This window comes from Dipteris shenzhenensis, chromosome 9 (genome assembly GCF_047967505.1).
Source record: "Dipteris shenzhenensis isolate YYH24624 ecotype China chromosome 9, Dip_SZ_1.0, whole genome shotgun sequence".
NCBI lineage: Eukaryota > Viridiplantae > Streptophyta > Polypodiopsida > Gleicheniales > Dipteridaceae > Dipteris > Dipteris shenzhenensis.
The window spans coordinates 21,677,988-21,699,918 of NC_141604.1; the positions used below are offsets into that span (position 1 = coordinate 21,677,988).

The 21,931-nt window shown below is 46.6% G+C and overlaps 1 protein-coding gene and 1 pseudogene across 1 annotated transcript in view; one reads left to right on the plus strand and one right to left on the minus strand.

Annotated features, from left to right (window-relative positions):
- Positions 1 to 21,931, minus strand: part of LOC147898364 (uncharacterized) — a 206,955-nt gene that overhangs the window by 149,494 nt on the left and 35,530 nt on the right. The window lies entirely within an intron of this gene.
- LOC147898365 (uncharacterized) lies at positions 75 to 20,839 on the plus strand (annotated as a pseudogene).

The window sequence follows — 21,931 nt, forward strand, 5'->3', positions numbered from 1 at the left end:
CACTGCTATGGCTATGCACGATACAGCTATCACCCAGATGGGTAAGAACCTTGGGCAACAGATCACTACCGCCATCAGTATGCACGATAAGGGTAAGCAGCCCGCACCCTAGCACGGGGATCAGTCAGATAGCCAGGGTGATTTTCCTGACCCACACAGGGGATTTATGGCTGATGGCCGTCGCACTTATGATGTTGGTTCTATGCATGCACCCCAGCATGGGGATTATGTTGATTTTGGTGATGCCTTGCCCGTGCCGCCGAGCACTTCTCTTATTGATTCCAGGCCTCCATTTGGCTCGCATATTTCATTGGCTGAGCCGTCCATTTTGGGCCGGCCCATTGGCACATTTTTGCCAACGGCGAGCATGCCTGGATTGGGTGTTGGGTTTCAGGGCAGTTGGGAGAGGGGCCAGTCCTCTTCTCAACCTTTTTCTATGCCACCCACCCACCGAGATGTTTATGGCAGGCAGACTCAGCAGGGATTGCATGCTTCGATGACTCCTCCTGTTAATACATTCAGTCAGACTCAGCCTGCGTATCAGGGAGGTAATGCTTTCAGTCAGACGCACTTTATGCATCAGAGGAGTGGTTCTCCTAATCAGCATGATGCTGGAAGTGGGCAGCATGCAAACATGGATGATATGCTTTCAGATGCCTTACGTTCATATAGGGCTTTGCCTGAGGATGTTCGTAATGAGATGCCCTTTTCACAGTATGTGAGCTTCAAGCGTGAGTATGCTGGTAGTCACTATAGGAATAACGCAGCCAAAGATGTGAAAGATAAAATCTCTGTGCATAAGTTTAAGGGTGACACTCGCACTCCCAATGAGTTGGAGGAGTGGCTCACGAAGCTTGAAGATTATTTCCGCTTCTACCCTAAGAATGATGAGGAGAGGATCATTTTTGCTGGCATGCATTTACAGGATTATGCACATACATGGTGGCGTTACATGCGAGAGTCACCTCAGAAGCCTACCACCTGGAAACAGTTCAAGGAGCTTATGGTCACGACCTTCGTCTCGGCCCTGATCCTTGAACAGTACCTTGCTTAATTCTATGCACTGTCACAAACAGGTACGGTCCAGGAGTACTTGCAGCGTTTTTGGAGACTTTCTTTGTTTGTACAGGATATTTCTGAGAAAGGGAAGTTGCTGCGTTTTATACAAGGCTTAGATCCCTCTCTAGCTGCTGATGTGAGAGCTCACAATCCTCTAACCATTGAGCGAGCAGCCCAGCTTGCTGAGGTGTTTGAGCCAAAATATGCTGGCAAGTACAAGCATGTGTCACATAGCTTCTATGGTACTGCTTATGATGCTGACAGGAAGACAAATTCTGCTGATTGGATTGATAAGAAACCAGCAGTTGCTTCCTTCCCATGATATCCAACGGTTTCTGGAAGTAAGATGCCATATGCAAAGCCATACAGGCCCATGGATGCAAAGACAGGTGTCAAACCCAGCGCTGGTTTTGGCAAATCAGAAGTTAAACAACATTCCAGAGCCATAATGGACAGTAGAAAGAAGGCAAATTTATGCTTTAGGTGTGGAGAGAAATGGACACCTGAGCACCGAGATGTGTGCAAAATGAAGAATGTCAGCTCAGCCAAACTCAGCATGATAATTGAATTATCTGATGATGATGAAGTGGCTGATGTAGCAGACCCCCATGATGTCTCTCATGAGGAATTCACAGGAGTTCATGATGTAGATGAGTCTCCTGACACAGATGCCACAAAGGGGACTGTTTTTCCTTTTGATCCGGGTGGGGCTATTGAGCAAACCACTCATGTGATGCATGAGATTGATATTCAGCCTACATGTAGCAGGAAAGGCCGTAAGCCAACACTCTCTGTGTTGGAGCATCAACCTACAATGCCTTTTCCTGTTAGAGGTGATGCTAATGGTAATGTTCCTGTGGATGATGAACAGATTTATTGGGATGCCCAGTCTACACTGTATACCATCTCACTACATGCCTTGATGGGTGCCAAAAGTGCTGACACAATCAGGTTGAAGGGAATGATTAATGGCAGATCTGTCCATGTATTGGTAGACAGTGGTAGCACTCACAGTTTCATTAATTGTAGAACATTGCAAAGATTGGGATTAGTTGCTACAGAGATAGACCATGGTCTGAAAGTGGAGATCGCAAATGGACAGCACATGATCAGCAGACATTGTTGCCAGGATGCCAGGATCAAGTTTTCTGATCATTATGAGTTTGCAGGTGATCTTTTGGCATTGGATATGGGACCCATAGATGCTGTCCTGGGTTGTGATTGGCTGAAATCCCTGGGGAAAATCAGTATAGATTTGAATGCTTTATCTCTTGAGTTTTGCCACAAAGGTAGAACTGTTACATTGCAGGGCATTGTGAATCAGAAATTGCAGGTCATTTCAGCAAGGCAGCTAGCTAGGGAGCTCAAGAACGAAAGTGCCATTTATGCATTGAATGTCTCTGTACCTCAGGAGGGTGGTATTCCCCATGTGGATAATTGTGAAATGCAAAAATTGCTCTTAGAATTTGGGGATGTGTTTGCTGATATGCCATCTCAGTTGCCCCCAAAAAGAGATGTTGATCATGCCATAGTCCTGGAACATGGTAGTAAACCAATAAACAAGGTCCCGTACCGACTCTCTAAGGTTGAACGGGAGGAAGTGGCAACACAGGTGCAAGATTTGCTTCAGAAAAACTTCATTGCTCATAGCACCTCGCCATTTGCATCTCCAGTACTCCTGGTGAAAAAGAAGGATGGCTCTTTTCGTATGTGCATTGATTACAGAGAATCGAATAAGACCACCATTAAGAACAGGTTTCCTATTCCCAGGATTGATGACCTGCTGGATGAACTCAAGGGTGCTCAGTATTTCACAAAGATTGATTTGAGGTCAGGTTACCATCAGATCAGGATGAAAGAGGGTGATGAGCATAAGACTACCTTTCGTACAGAAAGAGGATTATATGAGTTCAAGGTGATGCCTTTTGGTTTGACTAATGCACCAGCCACCTTCCAGGCACTCATGAACAATATCTTACACCACCTTCTTTTCAAATGTGTGCTGGTATTTTTCGATGACATTCTCATTTATAGTAAGGATGCACAGGAACACATTGACCATGTCCGACAAGTGCTAGAAATCTTGAGAATGCATCAGCTTTATGCCAAGGCCAGCAAGTGCACATTTATGGCAGAGGAGGTTGAATATCTTGGTCATGTTGTAAGCAGGCACGGAATCAGGGTAGACCCAGCTAAGGTGAAATGCATTAAGGAGTGGCCGCAGCCACAAAATACCACGCAGCTCAGAGGTTTCTTGGGTCTTGCTTCTTTTTACAGGAGATTCATTAGGCACTTCGCCAAAAGGGCTGCCCCTCTCACTGATTTGCTGAAAAAGGATGCCTTCCAATGGTCAGAAGCAGCACAACTCAGCTTTGATAACCTCAAGGATGCCCTTAGCAATGCACCTGTATTGGTGTGCCCTGATTTCTCACGGTCTTTCATTATTGAGACGGATGCCAGTGGCAAAGGTTTAGGGGCTGTCCTAAAACAAGAGCATGTTGTGATTGCTTTTGAGAGCAGGAAGTTTAATGCCAGAGAAATGAATTATCATGTTTATGATCAAGAGATGCTGGCAATCTTGCATGCTTTTGCAAAATGGCACCACTACCTGTACGGTAGCAAGATTAAGGTCAAAACGGATCACATGGACACTCAAGTACTTCTGCTACCTGCTGCCTACGCTCACACTCTCTCTCTCCCTCCTGCTACCTGCTGCCTACGCTCACACTCTCTCTCTCCCCCTCTCTCTATTCCCTCAGCCTTCTCTCTCTTCCTTTCTCCTTCCCCTTCTCCTCTCTTCTCCTCCCTTCCTTTTGCTATTCTCTCCCCATCTCCAAATCTGCCCCTTCCCCCTTCTCTACAAAAAGCAACCCCAATTATTTAGAATACCTACATCATAGTCTGAAGAAGTAATCAGCCATACATCAGTTTAAGACTGAGAGTCTTTTGGTTTTGATTGAAACTCTTTGATTAGTGCTATGCCTTCACGATAAACTGCCCATTTTCCATCCTTCCTAGCAGCCCTGACTTTAGCTAATTATGTTGCCTTGTTCTTCAATTGAGCTTGTGTAAGTTCCTCAGCTATCCATATCTTAGTCCCTTTCAGCTTGTAAGATTGTCGAAGAAACTTGATCCGTAAATCTCGCGACTTGAGTGTAAGAATAGCATGTCCTTTGGAATGCCGGATATTAGTTGCCTTGTCATCATCATCATCATCATCATCATCATTATCATCATCAACCTTCCATTCAATATTAGGCATGGCTGCTTTGACATGTGCTAAAGTCTCATTGAAAGAGTCATCATCTTTGGACCATCCTTCAGGGAGCCCCCCCACTCTAATCTTCAATGCATTATCACGTCTGGCCTCGTGTTCCTTGATCTCTTCTTGGATATCAGTCTTGTTTGCCTTTGTGTCAAACTCCTCAATCACTTCTTTCTTGATTGATTGTACTTCAGTATGGACCATACCTTTGACTGTAGAGACTAGTTGAGGAGTAGAAGGAGAATTCTTACATGAGTCAACAACCTCAGCAATTACTGCCTGCTTGCCAGGTCCCTCTAGAACTTGAAGTCAAGCTTTTACCTCTGCCAGCTCAAGCCTTAACTCTCTGACTGCTTGCTTCAAATAATAAATATGTTCATGTTGTCCAATGATAGGTCGTTTGGACCCTTCTTGCTGGTAATTGCGTGCATACGGAGATGGTGTCATGGCTGCAACTATAGAGTACCGAGTCCCAATAGTTGAGGTTGATGGAGTTGAGGGGGATTTGGAGGAGAGGGTAGGCCAATCCATATTGGCTATTTCTCAGAGCTCCCTAGCTGAACCTAACCCCTGAGTTGGGCTGGGAGTTTAGCCCAACTCGGGGTTAGAAACCCTAGGGGCTTTGCTGGGAGAAGGTACGGGCAGGTACGATGGACTGGTATGGGATGTACGAAAAGGGTACGGAGAGCTATACGGTGTTGTACAATGACCTGTACGGAGACCTGTACGGGGGCTGTACGGTGCTGTATGGAGACCTGTACGGGGACTGTAAGGGGAGTGTACAACGAGCTGTACGGAGGGGACTACGGAGCTGTGCGACGGGATGTACGGAGGTGGTACGGAGGGCTGTACGGAGAGGCTAGCGGAGAAGCTGAGCGGGGAGGCTAGCAGAGAGGAGAGGTTGAGCAGGAAGAGCCTAGCGGGAGGGAGAGGCTAGCGGGAGGAGGGGCTAACGGGGAGAGGCTGAGAGGAGAGCTAAAGAAAGCAATTCAACCACGACAGCTCAAACATGAAGGGATGCACTGTAGTACATCCAAACTGCTACACGATCTGACTTGCCATGTGGCTTAACCACCGAGATTCGTGTGGCTGGTTGACAACTTGCTTTGCTGTTTTTTTGGCCCATACTAGATCCTATATTCTAGACATGCTCATTGGCTTCTCCTAGTTTGTTGGCCTTACATGTTGTGAAATGAAGGGCTGATTTGCTATCAGAGGGTTTAACATTGATATCCAACACCCACCAATCCCCCCCCAAGTCCAGTCCTCAATACTCTACCTTCATTGATGAAAGGCAGCCGTCCATTCCTTTTTGCTGAACCAAGACATGCAATATTCTCCAATCATGAAGCTACAGCCAGATGTACACCTCCTGTTATCTGAATCCCTGACTGCGACTCTTGCATCATATCAAATGTGGTAATCTTATGCACCTAAACCATGGATGCACACATCACAGTGCACCAGTGATTCGTCCTAAGAATGTATACATATCCTGCAGGCACCTTAAGGCAGATGCAAACCAAGATCTATCATCTCTAACTCAATATTTCCCAGAGACTCTCTCTGTTATCTTCTCCATACGGTCCCATCTCTGGATCAGAGCATCAATGTAAGTATGAAGAGTCAAGACAATTTTCCTTTCGACCAAAAGAGGCAATTCTAACAGATTTATCCATTAGAGGTACTCATCAATGCACATGTATCATGCTCTCAAGGCTAGTTCCATCCACACATTTGGCATTTTCAAATGTTTCCAAATGTTTGGATGTGCCCTTCAAAATGTGGGCCCAGAATTAAACCTTCACCAAAGACAACCTCCAAGAGTCACACTGCTCAAACTTTATTATCACATTATGTAATGTGCATGATGTATTCACTAGCAACCTGGATCATTCTTGTGCAGTCACCAATCATCAGTGTGCGAATGCATTGGCCATTGTACAAACTGAGATGTAGTCAAGATTCTGTTTCATCGGTATGGGTGTCCGAAATGCATTTGCATTGGAGGGAATGCAGTCTTTATATCATAGTTCCAAACATACTCATATAATTCTTCGAGTGAGCTTCGTCATTTTCAAGTTTTGGTATCAAAAACTTCAGGGATACCCATCCCCATCACGGATCCGGGCGTGTGGCACACTTATGCATGCTCCTTCTATGATGTCCCGAGGCAGACACCGGCAGACATGTCCTCTATGCCCAGGCCCACTACCTGTCATCTATTCACTACACAGAATGTGCGGGCTGCACTTCGCCGACTCCACAACCGGAAAGCACAGGATCACGAAAGCCTTCGGACAGAGCACTTCGCACATGGGCAGGAGGTCCTAGCACCGATCCTTGCACATATGTTTAACCTTGCAGTTTGTCACAGCTTCCCACCAGCATGGAGCACCACTACTATCGTACCGATACACAAAGCAGGAGACCTCATGGACACCGGGAACTGTCGCACCCTCATGATTGGCCACACACTGGCCAAGATCTATGGATCGGTACTAGAGAGAGAGATCACTAGTCATACAGAGGCATGAGGGCAGCGAGCACTAGGGTAGGAAGGATTCAGGAGGCAGCACTCCACTCTAGACCACATCTTCACTCTGAGGGCTATCATTGAGGAGGCAAGGTCCAGACATCAGAGAGTCTACACATGCTTCGTAGTCTTTCGAAAAGCCTTCGACATTGCTCCACGATCCCGCATGAGTAGGAGACCACAGGAGATGCAGATCCCAGAGATGCTGATTTGGGGTGTGATGAGCTTATATGAGTCAGTCAGAGGCAGGGTCCGTGCCCCAGGCGGTCTATCAGATTGGGTCAAGAGCACCATTGGGGTGAAGCAAGGCTGCCCTCTCTCACCGACTCTCTTTGGACTCTACATTGATGAGATCGCATCTTTCATAGATCGCCTAGGTGGCGAGGGCTCATTATTAGGGGATCTCCTCATACAAATATTGTTATATGCCGATGATATAGTCCTTATATCCTCTTCAGCGGAGGGGCTTCCGAGAAATCTGGAGGCATTAGAGGTGTTTTGCAAAGAGAGAGATCTTTTTTTTTCAAAACAAAGAGAGAGATCTGACGGTCAACCTTAGGAAAACTAAGGTCATCAGCTTCAACACCTCACGATTAGTGACTAACCGACTTACTTTCACCTATCGTGGTGAACCAGTGGAGATAGTGCCGTCATACACATATTTGGGAGCAGTCTTCACAGGACCCATCTTCACAATGAAACAAGCAGCCCAAGCATGACTCACACGAGGGCGTAGTGCTCTAGCTAGACTAGAGCGGCAGTGTTTCCAGGCGCACTTCCAGGATCCACCAACGAAGGGCTGGCTTTTCGACACACTAGTGCGTCCGACTGTCATGTATGCAGCACCTTTCTGGGGGTGCGATCTTCCAAGGACAGACTACAAGAGCTTCAAGCGGCTACAGGTGACGATGGGATCCGATGTAAGCCCTCAGTTCCACATGAGATAGTACAGGCAGAGTTCGCCATGACACCTCTCCAGGTTGATGCCATCTTTCAAACAGTGACTTTCATCCACAGAGTCTGGGACCTATCCCATTGGAGACTTCCGAGGTTGGCCCTAGAGTCATCCAGACGACTTGCAGAGAGCAGGGCAGACACATGGTATGCACACATATCTACATGGCTTGCCAGGCACGGTATCCAGATGAGCAGGCTTCCCCCCTTTCAGTACAGCATGGATACACCTCCTGAGTCGATCCCGCGAGCTGAGATCAATCGTATCACACAGTTAGACCTCCTCCAGCTTCACACATCCCAGACTTTGGGGGGGGACCAAGAGCTTTCCACCAAGACCCAGTTTTATTGCGACCACTTCCTGAGAGTTTTAGAGGGATTCATTATCAGACCTCAGTATCTCGAGGATAGAGAAGTATCTCATGCACTGAGGATTGCCATTGGTCAGATGCAGGTTTCATCCCATCAGCTAAGGATTGAGGCAGGGAGAGTAGCGGGTCTGCACGCTATGTACGCTGGGGACGGTTGAGACAGAGGAGCATTTTCTTTGTGTTTGCCCAACCTACTACGAGATTCGGGGACGCTGCCACTGTCTCTACCTAGAGGGGAGTGGCTTTGGTCCTTTGTCACAACTGATCCATTTCCATGACCAGGTCTGTATTGGGCTTTATCTGATGGAGATGCGGCGACACAGGAAGGCGCTTCTACGACAGATCAGAGAGTAGCAAGGGATGGTCAGACCACTACAGGACATAGAGGGTGACCGGGCACAGCAGCACGTCACAAACTTCTATACATTTGAGTCAGCCCCCGAACACAGTAGAGTGGAGGAAGAGGAGCTAGCCGATATGAGAGCAGTCTGGATGAGCAGCCGGAACAATACCACCGAGAGAGGGGCGCAAAGGCCACGTGTGACAGAGAGCCCCCAGAGTACACTCTATTGAGGTCCAACCTATCACAACTTTCCTCAGGGGAGACCAACACAGACGAGGGGTCACTCTAGACATAGCCCAAAGAGTCCAGAGAGCGAGAAGACCGCGCCCCCCACCACAACGTGAGACAACTCGACAGATGCAAATACGAGGCATTTTTGCAGCCCACCAGAGAGCCATCACTATACCAGGCTTTGGTTTCATCCCAGTGCCTGGATAGATTGCTTGATATGATTATGATTCTGTCAGCATAGACTAGTACTCAGTAGTACTCAGCAAGGGTCCTAGCATACCCTTTGCTTCAGCCCACTGAGGCTTGTATGAGTTCGCTTTTCTGTGCACTTTGTCCCATAGGCCCGCGAGGTCTCCCGTGGATGTTAATATTTTTTTTTTTTCTTTCTTCTCTCTCTCTCTCTCTCTCTCTCTCTCTCTCTCTCTCTCTCTCTCTCTCTCTCTCAACAGCAGCAACATCAATGGCCGCCACGACCGATATGCTGCACTATAGTAGAAGAGGACTTGCATCTTCTTCAAAGGACAGCGCAGTGCCTGCACTTGCCGCACTCCCAATCGCAGGTACACCGGTTTCAGCTCCACTATCTCATCTTCCGCCCAGCGCAGTGCCCGCACTTGCTGCACTCCCAGTCGCAGGTACACCGGTTTCAGCTCCATTATCTCATCTTCCACCCATAGCTACTTGGTACCCGCAGTTTTTTTCACCCCTCCCCTCTCAGGTTCCTTCTTCTCCTACCCCTTCTCCACCCTTTTTGCTCCCCCTCTCACAGCCCTCTGTCACCTCTTCCCCCCCTTTGTCGCCTATTTTACCTACTTTGCCAGAGGCTCCCTCCTCCTCATCCTCTCTACAGACTTTACCCATCCCCTCCTCTCCATCCCCGGTACCCGCTTTCTCTCCCCCTTTCCAGCCTTCTCCTTCATCCCCGCTACCCACCTTACCGGTTTCCCCCCTTTCTCCCTTTCTTTCTCCTTCCATGCCTTGTGCTGTTTGTCCTTGCCGCCACATCCTACCAGAGCTTCAGCACTTTGAGACCCACCTCCGAGCTGCCCTTCAGATGCTTCACAGGAAGGACGAGACCATTGCTCTACTTACAGCTCAGGTTGCATCTCTTGCTGATCGAGTGACACAGCAGGATCGGGAGATCTTGTCTATTAGGACAGATCTTCAGGTCTTACAGGCGACTCATAGGACTCTTGCTGGAGAGATTCATGGACACACAGAGCGAGTGCAGCAGATCGAGACTCGCGTTCAGCACATAGACACATCTCCCACTACAACAGTAGCAGCGGTTGAGGAGCGTTTGACCTCCCTTCAGACAGAGGTCCAAAGAGCCACAGAGTGGGTGGATGTCGTCCGCCGTCAGCCATCACAGCCTCAGAGATCGACTGTATCAGCTACATTGGCCGAGTCACAGCAGAGGGCCACAAAGGCCCTCAACATTCGCATTCGTGGTATCTTGCCCTCGGCGACAGAGTCCACGATGACACAGGCTGTGACCTTTGTCTCTCAGACACTGGGAGTACAGGATCATGGCATAGTAGGATCATATAGAGTCGGGAGGGATCGAACTAGAGAGCAGCCCCTCATTATCAGATTCAGAGATGCCCAGGCACGTCTAGCTGCCCTCAGGAGGAGAGGGACACTCAGAGACCACCCACAGATTTCCATGGACGAGGATCTGACTCAGATACAGGTTGAGGAGCGCAAAACGCTCATGCCTCAGAGAGATGCAGCCCGAGCTCAGGGCAAGTGGGCAGTGATCAGGGATGGCAGACTCATCACAGGCACTTTGAGGCGTGCTCCCACAGTGCTTAGAGATGACAGACCAGCAGATATAGCCCCACCTCCACCTCCTGCTACGACCGCTTGATGGGACAGGGCCCATGGGACACACCACCCGTCAGATAGTCTACGCATCGCTGTATGGAACTGCAATGGTTCTTTTACAGCACAGCCAGGCAATCTACGGGGGGCATTCTTTGGGAGAGATATCATCTTTTTCACGGAGACACACGAGAGTCCAGAGAGACCTTTGCCACGAGTGACAGGGTATACATGGAGATCTGCCTTCAGGCAGCACACCCGGACATTTGGAGTGAGAGGATCTGGAGGAGTGGCCATTTTGTACAGAGAGCATCTCGATCGGATCATCACAGTGGAGAGAGCGGATTCACATGCCCGATTCTTGTGGGTACGCATCTGCCGCAGAGCCCCTCAGCGAGATCTTTTTATTGCAGTTTGCTACTTCCCCCCGGCGCAGTCGATCTATTCTTCCACTGGACCAGGCCAGTCCATATTTGAGGATCTCTCAGCGGACATTGCAGATTTTTCACATCGCGGAGAAGTCATCCTTTTAGGAGACTTCAACGCGAGAACCTCAGACAGACAGGCCCTCACTTATGACTTCATCGAGGATCCAGTCATACTCCCAGCATTTCATGATGATAGCCTCTGTCGGACTTCATCAGACTGCACAGTACAGCCCACAGATCAGGGACGTCAGTTACTGGAGCTCCTCACCTCGCACAGTATGGTCATTTATAACAGCTTGTCCAGGTGGCCACAGTCTTCCATGCCTACATTCTCTTCTGCTTCTGGGCGTGGTACTAGCATGATCGACTACATCATAGGTCCCCCGACTCTAGTCCCTTCCATCCATAGCCTTACTGTTAGCCCCTTCATGCCCTCTGCCGACCATGCACTCATCCACTTTACTTTGACTAATGTCTCCCATGACCCACCCCCCCCTCGTTATCATGACCGCCAACCCTATTACGAGGTTCATTTCGACCACCAGTTCGATGATGTATATAGCCAGAACCTCAGCCGCCTACTCCGTCCTCATCTATTAGATGCTCTACCATCCACGCAGGACCGGTGGGAACTTGTACATACTTCACTCATTTCTGCCGCTCACATGTCGTTCCCTGCCACATGTCATTCGTCTAGTCCCCCACCCGTTGGTCTTGTTCCTTGCAACGGTTGGTATGACGAGGAGTGTAAGGAACTCCGCAGGAAACTTCACCTTGAGACCAAGGAGAAGTCTCCCCTCCTTGCCGAAACCAAGAGAGACTACAAGTGGTTGGTTAGGCGCAAGAAACGCCAATTTCTAGCCCGGAATGAGGAGGAGCTGAGAAGCTTGCTTTTCAGCTGTGACTCCAAGGAATTCTGGAGAAAATTCCTCCGCTCGAAGTCTCAGAGCCCCCTCACAGATCCACGTGTCTGGTCTGCATACACTTCAGCTCTATACGATGTTCCAGATCAGCCAGCCATCGATTTATCCCATTCCCCTAGGCCAGCTTCATCTAGTCTCTTCACACCAGAGAGTGTCCGTGCAGCACTCCACCGATTGAAGAACGGGAGAGCTAAGGATCATGATGGATTGCAAGCGGAGTATGTAATCCATGGGATTGATGCCTTAGATTTTGTTCTTTCCCGTCTCTTCAATGAGTTTGTTTGTACAGGCCTACCACAGTCCTGGTTAGGCAATACCATAGTACCTATCCACAAGTCAGGGGACCCTATGGAGCCGTCGAATCACAGGACCATCATGATTGGCCACGTTATGGCCAAGATCTATGCATCAGTTTTGGAAAGCTGTATAAATGACCATGCCGAGATGACAGGACTCAGAGCCAGAGGGCAGGCTGGATTTCGCAGGGATCATTCGACACTTGACCACATCCTCACACTCAGGGCACTGGTAGAGGAGGCGAAGTCACGAAGGCAACGGCTTTATTGTTGCTTCGTGGACTTCAGGAAGGCATTTGACACAGTTCTGCGATTCAGATTGTTTCAGAGGATTCGCCAGATGGGCTTCAGTGGAGAGATACAGTGGGCTATCATGGCTTTGTATGAGAGGGTCACTGGTCGGGTTCGGACACGTGAGGGGCTCTCAGAGGAGGTATGCAGCACGATTGGGGTGAAGCAGGGTTGCCCGCTCTCTCCTACTCTCTTTGGATTATATATTGATGAGCTAGAGATGTTTATACAGATAACAGGCGGTGTGGGCTCTACTCTCTCAGGATCCTCCATTCCTATCCTCATGTATGCGGACGATGTGGTTCTCATTTCCTCTACTGCTCAGGGCCTCCAGGCACATATTGAGGCACTCCACAGGTTTTGCCAGGACAGGGGGTTGACCGTAAACCTTGGCAAGACCAAGGTTATGGTTTTCAACACCTCTGATCGTATTTACAGCATGGATGAGTTTTGCTTCACATATGACGGACAGCCCATTGAGCTTGTTAGAGAGTACACTTATTTGGGGGCAGTTTTCAGGGGACCGGTTTTCACCATGACATATGCAGCACGAGATAGGATTAGTAAAGGGTATGCTTCGTTGGCTCATCTTGAGCGTCAGTGTTTTCAGTCCCACTTTCAGCATCCCGATACGAAATCCTTGCTTTTTGATACATTGGTGGGACCAGCTGTGATGTATGCAGCTCCTTTCTGGGCAGGAGACCTCGGCGCTGCAGATTGGAGACGAGTAGAGAGGTTACAGATCATCATGTTCTCTCGGCTCATTAGGGCCAAGGCTTACAGTTCCGCACGAGATCATGCTAGCAGAGTTTGGAGCTACTCCCCTTGCATTGGATGCAGTGTTTCATTCGGTCATGTATTTGCATAGGGTTAGGGAGTTTGGAGACTCAGCAGCAGGCAGAGCTCGGTTGCCATGGTTAGCACTTGCATCTTCTATGGAGTTGGCACGATCTGGGGCCCGATACTGCTGGTACTTCAGACTCACTAGGTGGCTCACATCTCTTGGACTAGACATGGATAAACTACCTCCCTTCCGATACAGCATAGATGCCCCTCATCTCGAGTTGACTTGCCACGAGCTTAGCCAGGTCACGAGAGCAGACTTGCTGCAGCTTCATACGTATCGCACTTGGATTTATCCATCCCAGCTTTCGACGAAGATGGCCACATATCGTGACCACTTCCTTCGGATCTCAGAGGATGGATTTGTCATTCCACCAGGCTATACAGGTATCCACATGTCCCACTCACTGAGGATTGCCCTTGGCCAGCTTAGAGTCTCTTCGCATCAGCTCGAGATAGAGGCTGGTAGGATGCGACGCATGGAGGATGGACGGCGACCAGGCCGAGAGACCAGGATCTGCCCTTGTTGCACCATGGGAGAGGTGGAGTCAGAGGAGCACTTCATTTGCAGATGCCCACTATATTATGAGCTCAGAGGTAGATTCCACTGTCTCTTCACGGATGGCTTTGGACCTCTCTCACGAGTGATGGACTACGAGGATCAGCATTGCCTAGCTCTTTATGTCAGGGAGGCCACTATGCTTCGACGAGACTACCTCAGAGACCATCAGCACAGACCGGAGCGTGATAGAGCCCAGCCTGATAGAGCTCAGGCACACGCTATACCAGAGGGACAGAGACCAGGAGGAGCACGAGGAGGTCAGAGCTCACACAGGACACATGCCTCCACCCTGTGGATGTACATATGAGATGGTTTGTAGACGCCGCAGGATCTTGTTACATAGGGGACATACTCGTCGCTTCATCTCCAGACGATCCAGGATGATGGCAGCTTTTCGGAGGAGACTTATGGAGATCTCGCCCCACCAACCGCTCACCTCACCTTTGCTCAGATTTGTACTCTCATAGCAGGAGGCAGAGTCGATGGACAGGATTTCCAGTATTATTTTGGTTCTCAGACTCCGTGACACCTGGACTTGTATCTTTGCATTGGCATATTGTACTCATCCCCCCATTTTGCACCCAGGGGCGGTTTCCTTGCATCTAGTTTACTTTGTATTTAGGCTCAGATTTGACATTATGTACTTTCACTTGCATTGTATTGCGTAGCACTTAGATGATATTCGACGATGCCTCTTCTTTGTGGCACGTTGATTTTGTGCTATCTTGTATGCAGAGTTCTTGATGTCCCATGGGCCCATTTTGGCCTTTAGTGGACAATAATACACTTTCTTTCTTCTTTCTTTCTCTCTCTCTCGGGACCACAGAGACATTTAGATGCCCTAGAGGTGTTTTGCAGAGAGAAAGACCTGACAGTTTACCTTGGGAAGACCAAGGTTACGATCTTCAATACCTCACGAGTAGTACTTCATCCGAGAAAGCTTCACTTACTGAGGTGAGTCAATGGAGATAGTGCAGTCCTACACATACTTGGGGGCAGTTTTCATAGGACTAGTTTTTGCAAGACACGATGACCCATGCAAACAGTGCAGAACTCACACAAGGACAGGGCGCTCTAGCCTGACTACAGAGACAGTGTTTCCAGGCTCACTTTCAGAATCCACTCACAAAGGGCTAGCTTTTCGACACCCTAGTGAGGCCAATTGCCATGTATGCAGCACCCTTCTGGGGATGTGATCTCCCGGCGATAGAGTGGGAGAAATTTGAGAGGCTACAGGTGACCATGGGATCTAGGATGATTCGTAGTAAGCCCTCAGTCCCACACCAAATCATACAAGTAGAGTTCGCTATGACAGCACTTCAGATCAATGCCATCTTTCAGTTTCTCCAAAGAGTCTGGGAACTACCCAGCTACAGATTGTCGAGGCTGGCACTAGAGTCATCCAGACAATTAGCAAAGAGCAGAGCCAGCACATCATGATATGCACTCGTATCCACATGGTTTGCTAGACAGGGTGTTCAGATGGACCGGCTCCACCCATTTCAATATAGCATGGATGCACCACCAAAATCGATCCCACAAGATGAAATTAACCGTATCATACCGCTAGATATCACGACCATTTCTTGCGAGTATCGGAGAATGGACTCACGTCCCAGTACCTCGAGGACAGAGGTGTCTCACACGCACCGAGGATTACCATTGGATAGATGTGAGTCTCCTCCCATCAGTTGAGGATTGAAGTAGGGAGAGCTGCAGGTATACCCAGAGAGCAGCGGACTTGCAGATTGTGCACGATAGCGGACTTGGATAGGGGAGGCCTACCCAGCCTATTATGAGATCCAGGGACGATACCACTACCTCTTCCAAGAGGGACACATCTTTGATCCAATCTCATGCATGATCCACTTCCAAGACCAGGTCTGTATTGGGCTATACCTGATGAAGTTGCGACGACACTGAGAGATCCTAGTGCGACAGATCATAGAGAAGCAGGAGATGACCACACCACAAAATACTACGATAGACCAAGCATAGAGGCAGATCACAGACTTCTATGCATTTGAGTTGGCTCCACGACACACTGAAGTGAAGGAGGAGATTGCTTATATGAGGACAATATGGATCAAGAAAGAGAGCAGACATGGTGCCAACAAGCAAGGGACACATAGAACAACACGGAGAGTGACTAGAGCACACACAATCGAGATTCGATCTATCTCAGCTCTCCCTCAGAGGAGATCGCCAGAGACGAGGCATCACTCTTGACATAGCACATCGGATCCAGAGATCGAGGAGAGCACATCCTCCTCCACAGCGCAAGACAACCCGACAGACGTAGATCCAGGATATCTTTGCAGCACACCGGAGAGCTACCACTGTGCCAGGTTTCGGCTTCTGAGTCTCAGACGTCAGCTTTCATTTGAGCTTATATTTGAGCTTTTTTGTTTGAGCTTTTGAGCTCCCAATTGGTTGCATTAATCAGTTCGCTGCTATATTTGACAGTCCCGTTCGCGTTAACAGTCACTGCCATATCTGAGTCGCTGTCATATTTGTCCTACTGCTATATAACGCAACGCAACAACTAAATCTAACACATCGACTTCCAATCACTGCTTTAAGGCTAACACAGCAGCTCACTGCTTTAATGCCAGAGTTGCAAAGTTGACTAAAACTGACTGTAGCAGCCTGTGAGGGTGATCAACACACGCACCTGAGGTCTTGTAGGGTGCTTGCATCTGAAGCAGAGGCGGAGGACAGCGCTTCCAATAACATTATATCCGGCCAAAAGCCCCATCCGGAAACTCAACTCTGAGCTCACACTCCGTGCATGGTCTCACAAATGCATAGAATCACTCATATTGGAGACATTCCTTTGCTTGATAAAAATGGTGTAAAGAACACTTTGGGGGATGGGTTGTATGTTCCTACCATTACTAAATATCTTGCATCGGTGGGTCAAATGGCTGACCAAGATTATCAAGTGAGCTTTAATTAATTTGGAAGCTTTGTAAAAGAGTTTGACAATGGTAGAGTTAGAAAAAGTGGTTGCGAAAGGCCATAAGAGAGGGAGATTATCTACCTTTGATGCAAGAAAATATTGTTTACAGCAAGGTATGTCTGTAAAAAGTGCTCGCAAACAAGATGAAGCGGTTGAATTATGGCATAAGAGGCTTGGCCATATGAACTATAGAAGGCTGAAAGAGATGCAAACAAAATAACTTGTGAGAGGGTTGCCTAGTTTTGGTCATTTGCATTTCAGCTATGTGTGTCCAGCATGCCAATATGCCAAGCGATCTCGTTTGCCATTTCGAAAGAGGAGGAGAGTGAGTAGACACCCTTTGGAAATTGTGCATTTTGATATGTGGGGACCCATTGCTAGTGTATCACCAAGTGGTGCAAAGTATTACATTACCTTCATAGATGATTACAGTCGCATGACATGGACATCTTTTTTGAAGGCAAAGAGTGATGCATTCAAGGTGTTTTGCCAATACAAGAAGATGGTTAAGAAACAAAATGGTTGCTGCATTAAATGCCTTCACACAGATAATGGTGGTGAATATATGTCGTATGAGTTTGATGATTATTTGCATGATCAAGGCATAAAAAGGTGGATTACATGCAAGACAACCACAACAAAATGCAATAGCAGAGAGAAAGAATAGAGTGACTGAAGATACAGCTAGAGCTATGATGGATGAGATGCATATGCCTTTTGACATATTGGGCTGAATCAGTCCACACAGCGGTACACATAATGAATAGAACTCCTACAAATGCTATACATGGTATGAGTCCGTATGAGAAGCTCTATGAACACAAGCAAACTTTGGCATACTTGAAAGTATTTGGATGTGTTTGTTATGTCCATGTGCCTAGTGAGGTAAGGAAGAAATTGGAACCAAGGGCGGTGAAGTGTGTGTTCCTTGGATATCCCACAGAAAGAAAAGGGTATAAGTGCTATGATCCTAGCACAAGGCAAGTTTAGGAGAGCAGGGATGTAAAGTTTAGTGAGTATGAGTCATGGTATCAGCCCAAAGCAATGGTGGTTGAAGATGCATACATGCCAAAGGATGATAAGGCTGAATAACAGTAAGTTGTCCCCTCAAGTAAGGCTATGTCAAGCCCATCTCAGCATGAGGAAAGTCTGGATAGTGTTAAATCTTGGAGTGAAAGACTCAGGGTGAATAAACATGTGGATAAAGGGAAGAAAAGATTGAGCTTGATGAGGGCATAGAAGAAGAAAGTGGAGATGAAAAAAGTGATTTACAGCTTGTTAAATCTCAGGATAATAAGCATGCAGCAAAATATGTGCCGCCACATGCTAGAAAACAAATGCCAAGTACACAACCATTGAGGAGATCGGAAAGGCTTAAGCATGCCATGGATAGATTGACATACAATGGTTACATGAGAATGCATTATGCTTATATGACTCCACTTGCTTTGATGAAGCAGTCTAAAAAATCCACATTGAACAAAAGCCGTGCATGAGGAGATAGATGCCCTACTCAAGAATGATACTTGGAAGCTTGTGAAGCTACATAAGGCTAAGAATGCTATAGGCTGTAAATGGGTGTATAAAGTGAAGTGTAAGTTGGATGGTACCATGGAGAGGTACAAGGAGGCAAGATTAGTTGCTAAAGAAGGTATGCACAAAAAGATGGGCTTGACTATGGTGAGACATTCAGCCTGGTTGTCAAGATGAGGATGCGTCAATTTTACGAGCAAAAACCTATGAGCAGGTTTATCCGAGCGTGTTTTTCAAGAGATTTTTTAAAATGTTTTTCTTTAGGAAACATGGTCTTTACACTTTTATTTTCACTAGAACTAGATCCCTTTATCATAAAAATATACAGACTAGTCACTCATTCATTTTTACACAACATAATTTTCTTATTTAGAGACATCCCTTTGTACCCCTGTTATTACCTTAAAAAAGTGTTGATTCCTTTAAGAAACATTCCTCATAATCACTCTCAATGTAATAATACTATGCATACATAATTACTTATTAACACATTTATATCATATGGCAATATCTTTTTAGTGTTTTTATAGCATATTTATGGACATGTTTCTAAAGAAGTTTAAATTACTATAAATAAGTATTAACTTGGGCTTATATATCACTCTCATAAAATACATGTAATATTTAATACTATATATGAAAGATTTTCCAAAATATAACTCCATAGATGTGCTCAAATGGGGTGTTCCGATCAATTTGAGTGGTTGAATGACTATATTTGGACATTGGATATGAAAGTTATGTCACTTTTAAAAGTGCTGTCCAAGGTAGTTTCGCCAGCGAAACTACCTTGGGAGACTTGCTTCAAAGGGGTTTCGCTGGCGAAACTACCTGGATGGCTTGCTTCAATGAGTTTTCTTTGAAGAAACTCTTTCATGAAGATAGGTTGAGAGAGGGTTTTCAATGTCACCCCCTATTAAGTAAAAGTTGTAAGAAGGATCATAAGGGAATTTTCATAGAGAAGTCTACTCTACATGTGGGTTTCTTCAAAAGCCATCCCATTATGCTCTCACCATTTCTACAGATTCACCTAAAGATTTTTGTATAAAATAGGCATTGCTATAATACTTTGCATATTTCTAAGTGAAACTATGTTTTCTTCTGATCGATTTTTGCCATATTTATGCATAGTTGGAAGCTTTTTTTTTCCTTCGCTCGGACGCTCGGAAGATTTTGCTCAGAAAATGCTCGTCCCCTCAAGATGACAACCACGAGAACAATAATTGCATTGGCAAGCATGCATGGATGAAAACTTTGACAAATGGATGTTAAAAACGCATTTCTAAATGGTCCTTTACATGAGGAGGTTTATATGCACCAGCCGAAGGGGTATGTGCACCCCAAATATCCAATGTATCAAATTAAGGAACGCATTATGTGGACTGAAGCAAGCTCCTAGAGCTTGGTGTCAAAGAATAAGTAAGACTTTGCTGAGTATGCATTTTAGACAGTCAAAAGCTGATAGCTCACTTTTATGTAACGCAAGAGGATGCCAAAATGGTGGTTCTTATCATTTATGTGGATGACTTAATCATCACTGGGAGTCATGATGCCGGAATTACAGCAATTAAGAAGAAATTGGCAAGTAAATTTGACATGAAAGACCTTGGACAGCTGAGATATTTTCTTGGTATTGAAGTGATGTGATTATCCTGCAGCAGGAATATGGATGATACAAAGGCTGGATATGCTTGGAAAATATGAAATGACAACATGATACCTACAAAAATGGTTGGCAGCTTGATATATTTGACTTTTACAAGGCCAAACTTGAATTATGTAGTTGGAGTTGTGGGTCAATTTATGCAGCAGCATCCTTGCAAAAGTCTTCTGGATGCTGTGAAGAGAATACTAAGGTATGTGAAAGCCACACTCAGCTTTGGAATATTTTATGCCAAAGGTGGAGAGATATGCTTGCATGGATACACGCATGACGATTGGGCTGGTAGCATCAGGATAGAAGATCTACCAATGAATTAGCTTTTTCACTTGGTAGTGGTATGGTGAGTTGGAGAGTAAAACACAACCTACAGTGGCTTTACCAAGCACAGAAACAGAATATCATAGAGTAGCCAGCACAGCATGTGAGGAGACATGGCTGAGATTATTGCTTGATGATTTGGGAGTATGCATTGATGGTAGTGTTGTGATCTTTTGTGAAATGTGAGCAGCATCATGCTAGCAAAGAATCCAATGTACCATGCAAGAACCAAGCATATAGAGGTCCACTATCACTTCATACGGGAGAAAGTGATTAGTGGCAAAACATATTTGGTATATGTGAAAACAAATGAGCAAGTGGCAGATATCTTTACCAAGGCATTAGGCAAAGATAAGTTTGAGTATTTTAGGGAAGCTTTAGGCTTGTATGATGTGCAAGCTCATGTTGAGCTTGAGGGGAAGCTTGTTGGTGTATAGACATTGTATATACATGGACGTAGACTCTAGAGTGTGTTGAGTAGTAGAGGATGACGTGTAATCTTTAAGGGCATGGTGTAAAGGCAAAAAGGGGCTATCCCCTAGAATAAGATTTTGTATGGAGAAGAGAAGTAGAAGAGTTGGAGCAAGAATGTAATTTGAGTATCTCCCCCATAATGAAGAATAAAAATTCGTGAGTGCCTCCTCCTTTTACACCTCCTCAATGCCATGCTCACGCACCCCAAGAGTGGACCCTGGAGCTCACAAAGGTGGTGGCATCTAAAACGGTGGAGCTAGTGCGTGGAGTCCCGCAAACCCTAATGTTGAGAGCCTTAGTGACTCTTTGTTGCTGCTCAAGTAGAGTGGCCGGAACGGTTGCCTTTGTAGGCTCATGTTTCATAACATCCACCCACTTGGAGGCTGCCTCGATACCTGTCTGCATCGTGGCAATCTGCTTCTCTACGCGGGGCTGCTCCTTAGGGCTACCTAGGCCATGACGATTCGCCCCTGAGATAGTCTGTCTGTCTCTGCTCATTCAGCTCTCGAGCTCGCATGTGGTGCATCTCCATGCGGAGCTGCTGTGAGAAAACAGGAAGCAAGAGCAAGAGTGAGCAAAATAGAGAGAGTGAGCTGAACGTAGTTCACTCCCCAAAGTGTACTGAACTAAAGTCAAGTACAATGAAAGAGATGAGGGTTTTGTCTAAGTGACAAAACCCTATCTAATCACTAACCGTAGTTAGAGATTAGACCATGGTTAGGGGGAAAAACCTCTAAGAGGGAAAAGTGTCCCTAACCCACTTATTACATTACATTGGCCACTACCTAGAATATAATAATAATTCTAACACCCCCTACAGTGCCAATGTGGTCTACAAGGTAGTGATCAATCACCAAAAGGAGATAAGTTTAGGGCACTGCGAAATGCCTGAAACTTCTCACGCTTTGGTGAAGATGTCTGCAACATTGTCATGTCTTTACACATAGATCATACTGATCTCCCCTGCATGCAGCTTCTCTCTGACATAATGATAATGAACCTCAATGTGCTTCGTATGAGCATGAAACACGGGATTCTTTGCCACTGCTATAGCA